The following is a 12368-nucleotide window of genomic DNA, read 5'->3' on the forward strand; positions in this document are numbered from 1 at the left end:
CTTTTCATTGATACTTTCACATTTATTTCTTTGTTTTATTTCTTTGCAAATATGATATTACTCCCTCGTTCCCGTTTCTTTACTATATATGTGTGAGAAAGAAAAGAAAAATTGCCTTCTTTAATAGGTGAAAGTGGAAATTGTTAATGTGTTTAAATTGCAACATAGGTTTTACGGGAAGTCTATATCCTATAAAGGAGACAAGTCAATAGTGTATTCGAGCATCATTTAATTTTTATTGTATTTCAATGATTCCTCTACATCTAACGTCCGAAAGAAATGTTGACTCTTGGTGATGGTGTTCTATTCTCTTCAAATACTTCCTTAGCATTTAGCCTATCAATTCAGATGATCCTCTACATGTATTCATTTTGTGTGTTTCCAAGTTAATTTGTCAAAAATATTATACTGTAAGGCATATGATCCTACTTGAGCAGGGAGCTTTTGTAACGTCCCAAGACTACTCCGTGGACGTTATACGGTGCTTAACACCACAAGTGATCCTAAGCTAACACATGTACTGATATATTGCTTGAGATACTGATTTAATTACATAAAAATGGAAGTTATAAGTAGAAGAGAAATCTTTAGTTGAACACATTCAAAACAAGATTGTTTAAAACATTTACACTTTGGTTATACAAGACAAACTGAAATCAAACACATCAACTCTACTGACTGTGTATGAAGCTCTACTAATACTGACTATAAGTAGTCAGGACATGACCCCCAGCAATCCTAAATCAATAAGACTAAATAAAAGAATGGTACTGAATGTGTAGTTGACTTGAGTCCTCGAATCAAAAGAACTCATCATCTACTAACTGGAAGATGCAACTGTCTGATTATGATATGTGCCCTACAATTGGTACCTACATTATGAGACAATGTAGCACATAGAAATATATGTGGATCAGTACTTCTGGAATGTACTGATTATGTGGGGGTGAATACATAAGTAAAACAATAACTCAATATACACATAACTTTAAAATAATGCATGCTAAGTGTAAGTGACTCACCTTTAGCTTGAATAAAACTGAAAGCTGAAAAATCATAAACCATGAATAATAAAGCATACTGCGCTAATTTTGTGAGCCATAACACTTAGTTCTAAAAGTTGTACTTTTACTCTTTCTTTAGTTCTAAAAGTTGTACTGTTACTCTTTGTTTTTGGGAGGTTCTTCTAACCAAAATAAATCATGTGAGCTATCATGGAGTCTAATGTCTCTTACCCACGTTGGTAGAGTTGTTCTACCCTTACCTTCGGAATAGAACCTAGCTAGAGTGATCACTATATTGAACCCATTAATGGGTATTAAAACCTACGGTGGCATGTAGTTTTGGGATATGAGACCTTGGAATCATACCCAATTCGATGCTAAATACTCTCCCATATTACTTATATGCTCTCTTTTTAGGAAATCCACCTTAAAATAGCATAAGGGTTTATAAGGAAAACTGGTTATGCTTCTCTTTGCTTTAAACTATAATCTAAATGATTAAATGTCGATTCCATCTCTCAGTTGAGGATCAAAAGATCAATTCTTGCTTTAATTCTTGAAAATAAACTTATCATAGAATACTTAAAAGCATACTCTTCTTGAAGTCTCAATACTCAAACTTAGGGCTTACCCAATGCTTTAAACTCATGGCAATTCATACAAAAACTTCATGCTCAATATAATTCTTGAAATATTTCAACAATAACAAGTCAAAATAGTGTAATCTCATTCATATTATAAATCATCTAAGTTATAAACATAACATAAGCACTTCTTGATATACTTAAAACTTTAAATTTCATGATAATCACATACTTCAAGGTTATATAAATTTGGGTGTGAATCCTAATTCAAAACAAGTGAATTAAATCTTAAAATTATCTAATTTGGGCACAAGGGTGAAAGGATACCCTATTCATAACCCCACATACCTTGATTGAAAGAATCCTTTGAATTTGGATCTTAACTTCTTGATTCTTGAGAGATGACACTTGGATTTTGATCTTGAGAATGGAGGAGGGTTTTTGATTTGTTTACTGATTTCTTAGGGTTACAAGAATGAAGTTAATGTGTTTAATACATTATCAAAATGTTTTGAAGTTATTAGGTATGGTTTAGGGTGTGAAATGACTTCAACACCCTTGAGTAAAGTCAAAATGAAGTGTTTTTGGCATTGGGCAATGACCTAGGCGATGCCTAGTCAATCTCCCAAGCCAAGGTAGGCGATTCATTGCCAATTTGCTAGCCCTGGTCTGGGAGATTCATGGCTAATCATCTATCCCTTGGTTGGACGATGCCTAGCAAATTGTACACCCATTCCAGTAGCCTTAGGCGATTGTTAGGCGACGCACACCCCTTTGGATGGCTATAACTTTTTGCTCGGGTATCGTATTAAGGAAAAATAGGTATCGTTGGAAAGCTAACTCAATTATCTATAATTTGGTGGGTCTTTATATGGAAAATTTCACATATATAAAAAGTTATACATGGTCAAAGTAGACCCTTGTAGAATCAAATACCAAACTTTGGACGAATCAAAGGCTTTTAGCTCAACTTTGTTCTTAGTGATTCTTATGAACATTTTTCACCTCGAAAGCACTTAATTCACTAAGATAAGTATCATGACACATGAATTCAAAAGTAAATCATGGGATTATAATTTACATATATAAGAGTGACACTTTAAAGTCTAGCCTGAAAATATGGGGTATTACATTATTTCCCTCTTAGAATCATTTGTCCTTCAATGATGGATAGGAACTCGTTGAAGTATTATAAGTATGGGATAATGTAGAAATAATATGTCTAATAAGAAAGGATATAAATGATCTAAAACACTAAAACTTTCCTCATAAAACTGATTTCTGAGCTGGTTTGACTTTACTTATATAAGGAGCTGATTCATGATGAGAGTTTAGGACTCGCTTGAAGTGTTTATGATGAAATCATACATATAGAACTGTGAAGTGATGACTTATGCATGGCCGAATCCTGAGACAGCAAGACTAAGATCGTATAAAGGGTATTACACTGTCTGAGCTGGAATAATTGGAAAACTGAGATTATGAACTGAACACTTATGAACTGAGTCATGACTAAATAACTGAATCTGAAATATGATGCATGGACTAAACTGAATTCGCAACTTACATGTATCTGAACAATTGCCTCATGGAATAGCCATATTCATGAAACTTTGGATAGTAATAGTAGATGGAAAGATGGAAAATAATAGGAGCTTATTTTTCTTATTACTAAACTGAATTGTTGTCTATACAGACTGAATTATACTGAAAGCTTATACTCAATTGAAGTATTTCTTCAACACTCTTTGTAATAAGTTCTAATAACATTAGGGAGGAAAGAGTTCCTGGGCATGATCTGAATAAAATATCTAAGCAAGGAATCTTAATATGGCTATTACTCTGTAACATGGAACATAGGCCTATGAAACATAAGCTGGGGTAGAATTACTAGGTCTTAGGCAATACAACTACCACTTTCAAGCTTAGACATACTCCTCAAATACTCCCTCAACTATACGCTCCCCATAAATACCGGACTTCACTTGAGGCTACTTATGATCTTCACATGGCACTGATAATCCTATCTATTAAAGTCTAAGCTGAACTGAATTCTCTCACTATATTCAAGCCTATTTGAATCTACAAAGTTCTACACATAACATCACAACGCTAGTCTGGACCATGAATTCACTTCCCATGCATTTTCACAACATTATATTTCATGAATAACTCTTCTTACCCCTTCAATAACTAAAGTCAATCCTCTTACTAGGAATTCACTAGCACACAATGCACCCATCCACCTATATATAGTGATGAAATTCAAGCCTATCATTATAACCACATACGAACTTCTAGGCCAACAACCCAAAAAGAATCTTTCTCATATTCTTTAAGCCGTAGTTAATAAAAAATTTCTTGCATTGTTCTTAATAAAACACACACGAAATCTCAACTAACCATGACATACATCAAAAAGTTTTACATCAATCATTTCACACTTATAACCTGAGATATAATAAGCACGCAACAAATCTTCCCAACATGAGATATTTACTCTCTCCTCTCTAAGAAATTACTCATCACCATTATCAATTCACAAGGAGAGGTAACTGAAGTATTAGAACATGAGGACCTAGAATATAAAAGAATACTATGCATAACTTGGACACTTAACTGAGGCTGTGAGTTCTAGGAACAAAGCATAGTGTGAAGCATGAGTACATGAGTCATGAACTGCATGACATAAGTTTGGAGTTCATAAATTCATGAAATATGATTTTTACTACTGAGTGAACTAGAACTCATACTAGAGATTGGAAGCATACATGATTCTATGAAAAGTTCATGAATATGAGCTATGATCACGAAACTGACATGTAAGGCATGAGTAGATATCGTGATGACTGAAGTACAAAAAATTTACACTGAGATAAGAATGGGTCGGGTATCTTCCTCCCTTACAAATATTCTGCAACACACTGACATCACTACTATAATCTGAAAGCCTGACTTGGTTACTTACTCGATCATCTCCCCCTTAGCTTTAACCCATTATTCTAAGTCTCTGGATCTCTTTAATAAAATAAACTCTAAACTTAACTGCAACCATTCTACTCTAGACTCCAAGATATAACGATACACATAAATAATAAACTCACCCTGAAAGACTACACTTAAAAATGTAAAACCCACTGCTAATACTTTCTTCTAGGATACAACTCTTAACTTTCTATAGCCTCAATGGTCATCATATGATAACTTGAACACTTACTAACTTAGAATCCTCATGAGAATCACCATACTCTGATTTCACACAATCTTGACCTTCAACTCTTCTTTCTTTTAGCTCAATCATCCGAGATTCAGACTTAGATTCTAACTCTTAACACAGATATTCCCAAACTTCTAATGAGTTATACTAACTTCAACCTTAAACATTCCTTTACCATATACTATCCTTAACCTTCCTTAACTTTAGAACTTATCATATACTTACACCTTTTTTGATAATATGTTGGCCTTACTAAACACATAATCTGCCGCTTTTCCATCATAGCCTACCATTATCATATCGTTAAACTTATATGCTTCCCTAAACCTCGAGAATTAAAATTATACCAAAAGACTCAACATCACCTATCCATAACTCCTTAACTTATCTATTAAGAATACCATATACTACATAACTAGCTCTCTTCCCATGTAGCAACTCAAGGGTGCTACTAACCACACACAACCTATAATAATCTTAGAAAATAATGAAAGCCCCCATATCACATTAGTTACACATCTAAATTGTACCTATAAGATAATACTTAATTGCGAATAAATGAACTTAAACTCTTACATATACTATTCAAGCCTACTAGATCACTACTATATAACTAGTATCACTAACCAAGCAATCATAACCTTGATGATCATCCACTGTTCAAACTCAGAGTCTAATGGTAGACATGATTAACAACCTAACCTCATATACTATTCTTACTTAGAAGCTATAAAATAAAACATCAAGATACACTAGTACACTAGAACCTCATAATAACAATAATTGATCATAATCATATGGACTATCTTATTATAATCCATTAGCATATCCTCCCTCTACACAACACTACTATTCACCCATCTATACACCTAAATTTCTTACATAGCTCTATAAGTTTCAACTAAACTCTTTTTACAACCTCAAGGGAAGCCTAAATTAACAATACTCAACCACCATATACTTTATTAATATCCTGTACTCTTCTAACACAATAAATACCATCAATAACTCTTTTCCTACTTTAAGCAAATAATAATTAACCTTAACTAATCACTCTTTCTCTACCTTCCACCTAGGAACCTGTACCACATTCCTTACCCCTAAACTAACATACAAGAACATATTACCCAACTACTAACTTGATCCTATGCAAAAGTTCATCTATATACATTCAGTCAATTGGCATCACCACCTTTCTTGTCACTACACTTCTGAACCCATACTTCCAACTATAAGAAGGTTCTACTACTTATGAATCATAACGCTCCAGGTCATAGTATCCCTCGAATGCAAAATTTATTTAAAAACCTAGATTCATACTATCTTCTCCCATGAGCACTATCTGGATAAAAAAGGGTTAATGAGAAATCTGAATATGTATCTTGTTCTGTCTTAATTGAATAACTCATATGGATGAGGACATAAGATTTTAACTTAAGGGACTTATAACACACTAGAGATCTCTTCTCAAGCCCTTAGTGTGAATTTTGAAGTTACTGATAATAAATCTAAGATATCATCTTGGGAGGAATTAGAATCTAGTACTCAGGTTATCTCAAAAGGTTATAGATGAAGAATCATGGAGAAACACACGAACCAAAAAAAGTTTCTGAGAGAACAACTTTATAGCATGATCTAGAGCATGAAGAAAGGAAATATTTCTTAAATGCCTTGTAGCCTCTCGAAGAAGACATCTCTGTACTATTTCTCAAGACTCTACTAGACACGACTTCATAGACACCCTAGGACACTTGAATTATGGGCTTTGATACCAAGTTCATAATGCCCCGAGACTACCCCCTGGATGTCATGCAGTGCTTAAGACCACAAGTGATCCCAAACTAACCCTTATACTGGTATATTGCTTGAGCTACTAATTTTATTACATAAAACTGGAAGTTATAAGAAGAAGAGAAATCTTTAGTTGAACACATTCAAAATAAGACTATTTAAAATATTTAAACTTTAGTTATACAAGACAAAATAAAATCAAATACATCAACTCTACTAACTATCTATGAAGCCTGTACTAATGATGACTACAGGTAGTAGGGACATGGGCCCCCAGCCATCCCAAATCAATACGAATAAATAAAGAAATAGTACTGAAAGTGTAGTTGAATAGAGTCCTCAAATCAAAATAACTCATCATCTACTGACTGGAAGCTGCAACTGTCTGATTATGATATGTCCACTATAATTGGTACCAACATTATTAGACAATGTAGCACATAGACATATATGTGGATCAGTACTTCTGGAATGTACTGAGTATGTAGGGGTGAATGCATATAAAACAATAACTCAATGTACAGATAAAATTTAAAATAATGCATGCTAAGTGTAAGTGACTCACTTTAGCTTGAATAAAACTGAAAGCTAAAAAATCATAAACCATGAATAATAAAGCATACTGTATAAATTTTGTGAGTCATAATACTTAGTTCTAAAAGTTGTACTATTACTCTTTTTTCTGGGAGGTTCTTCTAACCAAAATAAATCATGTGAGCTATTATGGAGTCCAACGTCTCTAACCCATATTGGTAGAGTTGGTCTACCCTTGCCATTGGAATAGAACCTAGCTAGAGTGACCACTATACTGAACCCACTTATGGGTATTAAAACCTATGGTGGCACATAGTTCTGGTACATGAGACCTTGAAATCAACCTAACTCGGTGCTAAATACTACTCCCATATTACTTATATGCTCTCTCTTTAGAAAATCCACCATAAAATAGCATAAAGGTTTATTAGGAAAACCAATTATGCTTCTTTTTGCTTTAAACTATAATCAAAATGAATAAATATGGATTCTATCTCTTGGTTGAGGTTCAAAAGATCAATTCTTGCTTTAATTCTTAAAAATAAACTTATCATAGAATACTTAAAACCATACTCTTTTTGAAGTCTCAATACTCAAACTTACGTCTTAAAATTCATGCTTTAAAATCATGGCAATTCATACCAAAACTTTATACTCAATATAATTCTTGAAATATTACAACAATTACAAGTCAAGATAGTGCAATCTAATTCATAGTATAGATCATATATGTTAAAAAAATAATATAAGAACTTCTCTATATACTTTAAACTTTAAATCTCATGATAATTACATACTTCAAGGGTATATGAACTTGGGTATGAATCCTAATTCAAAACAAGTAAATTAAATCTTTAAATCATACAATTTGGGCACAAGGGTGAAAAGATACCCTTGTTCATAACCCCACATACCTTGATTGAAATAATCCTTGGAGAGAACTTTGAATTTCGAACTTAACTTCTTGAATCTTGAGAGATGACACTTGGATTTTGTTCTTGGGAATTGAGGAGGATTTTTGATTTGTTTACTGATTCCTTAGAGTTAAGAGAATGAAGTTAATATGTTTAATACATCATCAAAACTTTTTGAAGTGACTAGGGATGTTTTAGGGGTGTGAAATGACTTTAATACCCTTGATTAAAGTCAAAATGGAGTGTTTTTGGCACTGGGCAATGACCTAGGCGACGCCCGGTCAATCGGCCAAGATCAGGTGGGCGATGCCTTGCCAATCGCCTAGCCCTGGGCTGGGAGACGCATGGATAAACGCCTAGCCCTTGGTTGGGCGACGCCTATCCAATCGCAAACCCATTCCATTAGCCTTAGGCGATTGTTAGTCAATGCACACCTCTTTGGATGGCCATAACTTTTCGCTCGGGTATCGAATTAATGCGAAATTGGTATTATTAGGAAGATAACTCAATTATATATCATTTGGTGGGTCTTGAGATGAAACATTCCACATATATAAGAAGTTATACATGTTCAAATTAGACCCTTGTAGAATCAAATACCAAACTTTGGACGAATCAAAGACTCTTAGCTCAATTTTGTTCTAAGTAATTCCTATGAACATTTTTCATCTCGAAATCACTTCCACACACTAGGATAAATATCATGACACATAAATTCAAAAGTAAATTATAGGATTATAGTTTACACTTGTAAGAGTGTCGCTTCAAAGTCTAGCCCAAAAATACGGGGTGTTATATCTTTATACACAAAATTCAGATATTGTACTTAGCTGACGGGAAGCTATTTAGTCTTCCATTTTTTGATTTTGTTGAAGAATGTTGCTCATCTTAAAGAGTTGTTAAAAGGAGAACAAATCTCTAACTACTTGAGGTCTTTATGACAGTGAAGTCAGAACTTGTGCATCTATGATGCACGACAAATGGATCTTGATAAAGTAATTTTTTGAAAGGGGCATTGATTTGTGCTTGCAGGATTGTTATTTGTGTCATCTCTACAGAGTTTTATGATTCTTTCCTATTAAAGAAAACAAAGGAATATCTATTTTCCCTCTCTAAAAAACTTGTCCTTTGAGGGTCTTGTACATGCTAAAATTTTTATGATATCAATGCACCTCAAAGCCATTTATTGTAGTCCATATATATTACTTCCTTCTTTCTTTAATAATTGTTACAGTTTTCCTTTTTATAGTCAAACAATAGGAATAAAAAGGGAAAAATGGACATACTAATAGAAAATTAAAAACAGACGACGAAAAGGAAGAAGTTGTGCGAGAAGAAGAACAAAAAAGAAAGAGTTGGAAACATAGGACAAGGAAAAAGAAGAAAGAGAATCTGGCAGTGTCCTATTGATAGAAATAGAGGAGAAAGAAGAAAGAAGAACGTCAACAGTAAGGTGCAGCTGAAGTCTGTAGATAGAGATTTCATGTGAAAAAAGAAACTTATGGGTTGGCTTGTTCGTGTGTCAGGGGGACAAATTTTTTTGAAATGGATGGTAGGACAAATCCTATTTGAAATGGATGGTGTAAATTTGTTAAATTCTTTACAAGAAATTACATTTTATGTTTTAAAAGTTGGGGTCCTTTTTTTCACCTTATTTCACATGAATTGATCTTAAAGACCTTCTGTTTAAATTATTAATACTATATCTTTGTGCTAAGAATTCTTTACGTTTGTCTTTTCTCTCTTCCGTTTCACCAGAGACACTTTACGAACATTACAATTCTACCTACATTAGACAATTCAATGTTGATTTGAACTGCCCTGTTATTCACATACTCAATGGCTAAACGTAAAGTTCTAAGGTTTTCTCCCATTAGCATAGGGCTTTAAAATGTATTAACTAGGATTAATATCATATTTTTCTTTAATTATTTGTGTGATGATTCCTTTAACACATGAAAGAAGTTATTATTTCATGATGATTTCGTTGTACAGCTATCTTGATGTCATTCAATTTTTTTCTATCACAACTTTCTAATTGTTATCTTGCTTTATTTTTTCCTTTGAAATTTTGTTCGCAAATGTGAATCATGAATTCAAATTTGTATATGAAGTGTGTGCATATGAAAATTTATTGGTCTCCTAGCAGCTTCCTAGGAGGATGGTAATTGATGTTTATTATTAAGTTAATTCTTGATCATTAAAGTTCTTAATGAAAAACTAAACAAATATTTTAAATTAAGCCCGATATATTTGTAATAGTGATTCAAGAATGATTAATTTTATAATTACTGTCTCTATATTATAACATAGGAAGACCGTACGACAATCTAAGTGGATGTTAGCGAAACCATTAACTCGCAACTCATTAGGTATATATGTGATTTTGGTACTATAATGTTTCTTTATATTTCTTATAGATGTTTTTATATTTCACCAAAATATACAATTTTTCTTATGCCTGAACCACCATGTTGCATTGTTATGAATTCGTTTTACCGTATTCAAAGATCAAATATTTATTATGTTGTCTGGGATTGAATAATTAGAGAATTCAATTTTTTCAACGAGTTGATCCACAAATTTAATTTGAAGCAGCTTGTTTATGATTTTAGCTTATGAAATTAATTGGACTTACGTAACTAATGTCTCTGATTTTCTACAGATTTGAGAGGATTTGATATCCACACTTTCCGTCGTATTTGTCTCTGAACCTTTTGGCTATTGTTATAGCTTAAAAAACTTCTTTTCATGTCACACATAAATTTTATGATCATGTTTTAGTCCCTCATGAACTTTTGTGTTGGAATAATCTCTTTTTTTTTTTTTTATAGTCGTGGTGTCCAGGTCATCTTGCTCATACTTTGATTAATTTCATAGGATATTCGCCACCTCACTTTCTCTGATCTCTACAGATTTGAGAGGATTGATATCCACGCTCTCCGTCGTGAGTGTCTCTAAACCTTCAGGGTATTGTTATATTATCTGTGTTGGTCCTTCATGAACTGTAGGTGTTGGACTAATCCTTTTTTTTTATAGTCGTGGTGTCCAGGTCATCTTGCTTGCACCTTGACTAATTTCATAGAATACCCGCCACCTCACTTTCTCTAATCTCGACAGATTTGAGAGGATTGATATCCGCGCTCTCCGTAGTGAGTGTCTCTAAACCTTCAGGTTATTGTTATGCTATCTGTGTTGGTCCCTCGTGGGCTTTGTGTTTGTTGAACTAATCATTTTTTTTTATAATCGTGGCATCCAGGATAGCTTTACAATACCTTGACTAATTCCATGGAATACCCATCGCCTCTCACCAGGCAAGTAATTCTATTCACCAAGACAGGAGTAATGTGTTGGACTAATATTTTATTTTTAGGAATATAAAACTTCAACTATAAGACATTAGACACAAGTTTGCCACATTTCATTATTGAATAATAAAAAATGAATAACTGACTAGATTTTTTTCGAAGGACTATTAAGTAAAGATGAATGTCTTCATAGTATATATGTTTCATCTTAATTTGATACAAAGTTTAGTATTTTATATTCGTTTAATAATACTTTTGTGATAATTCTTAACTTACGCGGATTATCCTGGCTCTTGGATTTGTTTTTTGAGTTCTTTATTCTTAACTTTTCTTTGAAGGGATCATTGGTTGAAAAGAAAGCTTCATCATAGATGTTGCGATCGACACAATACCTTTACTAAACAGTATGCATATGAGGAGTTCCTTTGATTTTTTTCTCAACACGTCACTCTGAATTTTGCCATTTTTTAAAGTCAAATGGTACTCTTATCGTTGAGGTATAGACTCAACACTACAAGGTTATATGTTCAAATCATCCACCACAAAAACATCAGAGGTAGGTGACTTATCCATGTTAATTAGTAGAATTGTAATATCCTAAAAAGCAAAATCTTTTCAAAAACATTAAAAGATTATACTTTCTTCATTTCAATTTGTTTGTTGGCTTTGACCAAATACCCCCTAACATGTTAAAGATTTTTAATCATCTAAATTATCCTCAATTTTGATGAAAATGTAAAATCGTGAGGATAAAAATAACTCTTTGTTAAAAAAGTTTTTTTAGAATTAGGAAATAAGTATAATGACTAAATTCCTCTTTAAGGAAATACACTTTTTTTATTTTTCAACATTTTAAGTTATCTTTTTGAAAATTTTGTACTTAATAAAATAACCTACTCAATTATATTTTTATATACATTTACTCTTAATAAATGCTTGATACACGTGCAACACAGGTACCCTAAGCTAGTATGTATATACATATATATATATATATATATATATATATATATATA

This window comes from Capsicum annuum, chromosome 11, assembly GCF_002878395.1.
Source record: "Capsicum annuum cultivar UCD-10X-F1 chromosome 11, UCD10Xv1.1, whole genome shotgun sequence".
In the NCBI taxonomy this organism is placed as follows: Eukaryota; Viridiplantae; Streptophyta; class Magnoliopsida; order Solanales; family Solanaceae; genus Capsicum; species Capsicum annuum.